This window comes from Galeopterus variegatus, unplaced genomic scaffold (assembly GCF_000696425.1).
Source record: "Galeopterus variegatus unplaced genomic scaffold, G_variegatus-3.0.2 Scaffold1335, whole genome shotgun sequence".
Taxonomy (NCBI): domain Eukaryota; kingdom Metazoa; phylum Chordata; class Mammalia; order Dermoptera; family Cynocephalidae; genus Galeopterus; species Galeopterus variegatus.
Window position 1 is genome coordinate 384,565 of NW_007727446.1, and position 2,351 is coordinate 386,915.

Genomic DNA, 2,351 nt, shown 5'->3' on the forward strand with positions numbered 1-2,351 from the left:
TATGGATTTTGTAAGAGTTAACCAGGTGTTTCAATTGATGAGGCTATGAAAACAAAATATGTTTAGAGATAAACACACCTTTATTCATATAATCCCAGAAAAAAAAGGTGAAGTCGAGTGCCACACTAAGTCTGAGGGCAGCACTTTGAGCTCTTTGGGCATGCAGCCAAAGAGGAACAAGGGAACTGGGAAAATCTCTGCGGGCCTCCAGGTGTGTTTATACCCATTAAGATCACTGTGCCCAGGAGAGAGAGCCAAACCAGGAGCAGTTTCCAAATCTAGTCTTAAGAATACCTAAGAGAAAACTGTGGGCACCAATCCTGGAAAATGATGGATGGAAAATGCCAGTAGATGCTTGAAGTTTCCTGATTCAGAACAATAGAGACTCTGTTCGGGGACCCAACATCCTGGGAGATTGTCCCTCCACAAGGGGGTTTGTTTATGTCAAGAAATTTGAGTTGCTGAGATCTTTGAAGCTCTTTTCTGGCATGACTATTGTCCTAGCATCATGTTGAGAACAAATTGAAAACTGAATTGTCTCTAGAAAAGCTTGCAATAGAGTTTCTGTCTTGCAGTATCAATTTTATTATCTTCAAAAGAACTTCAGTCCAGAGGTCCCTGCTTGTCTACTGAACTTTGTGCTAATGTTTACCTACTTTACAGGAGTAATGATTTGTTATCCTACAGCTACTAACAAAAACTTGCTTATAGTACATACACAGACAAAGCAAACTAAATATATTAGAGATTCATGCATAGTCATTTTTTAAAATAAGTATTTGTTGAGAACCTATTTTGTTCCAGGCACCATTTTGGACCCTTAGTGCATGACTGCAAACAAGATGGATGTTCTACCTATATTTATGAAGCTTACATACTAGTGAGGTAGATAGACCATAAGCAAAATAATCGTAAGAAAATAAAACAAGTTATCCTCATAGCGAGGAACTTACTAGGCAACTTTTGATAGGATAGTCAGGCAAACTACCTCTGAAATACAAAAGTAAAAAGGGACATTTAAACTGAGGCTTCGATAATGAGCAGGTGTTAAATATGCAAAGACCTGGGGAGAGTGTGTTTTAAGTAGAGGGAACATCAAGTACAAATTCCTGAGTGAGAAAAAAATTCTGCCTGAGGAGATGACAGAAAAGTATCCAGTGAGGAAGGCGGGGAAAGGTACAAAAGGAGAGGACCAAGTAGGGTCTTTTTAGATAGTGATAGAATTTTGGAATCTATTTTATATCAATGGGGAGCTTTGGGAGAATTTTAAGCTAAGTAATTCTATTAGTCCATTTATGTTGCTTGTAACAAAATATCTGAAACTGGGTGATTTCTGAAGAAAAATGAAATTTATTGTTTACAGTTTCTGAGGCTGGGAAGTCCAAAGTCCATCTGGTNTGAAGCACACAACAAATATTTGGCTAATAAGAGATGGTACATGAATATTATGTGATTGTTTATTAACTCATAGAGATTTGTATACTGAGTTCCTAGTATTTGTCAGGCATTTACTGAAATTACCAATTGGCGACAAAACAAGTTTTGACATTTGCCATCCATTACCAAAGGAGCAACTGAAAAAACCTAACTAAAGATTTTTTTTGGCTTTATGCTTTTTAAAGGAGAAATTTCAAATTGCTTTAGTGTGGCATATAAGGACATTTACAATCCGGGCCTTACCTTTTTTCAAATGCCATGTGTCACAGGAAGAGAATATGTTCAAGCCATACTAACTTTTTAACTTTTGCTTGGGTAAGGCATCCCTTCAGGATTTTGAGTATTTGCATAAAGACTGGTCATATTGTTGGAAAGCAAATTCCTACTGATTTCCTTGCAAAGAGATGTCAAACTCTTGGTTTTAGGTTCTAGGAAAGAAATATGTTTATTTGAGATGAAGTTTAAGTTTGAGGATCCTTCAGAGCAGCTCCATGAACCCTGCTAATTAATGAGGAAGCAAGGTGAAGCCAGGTCATGCTCACACCCAGCCCAAATGCTAATTTCCCACTGAAGCTTTTTTCCAGAGAGTTAGTCCTCCCGTAAGCTTCTACTGATATTTCTATGACAGCACATATGATCTTGCTTAGTATTACATGTTACACTTCTCTTCTTTTTAACCATAATCTCTAAGGCAGGATTCTCATGTAATCATCTCTCTGTCCTAAATGCTTATTGAGATTCTTAGCATATAGTAGGTGCTGAATAAATAGGTGACAAAGGATGGAAAGGGTAATGAAAGAAAGGAAAGAAAACAGACTTAGCTTACATCCACATACCCCACTGTCACTTACATTATGGATTTTGTAAGAGTTAACCAGGTGTTTCAATTGATGAGGCTATGAAAACAAAATATG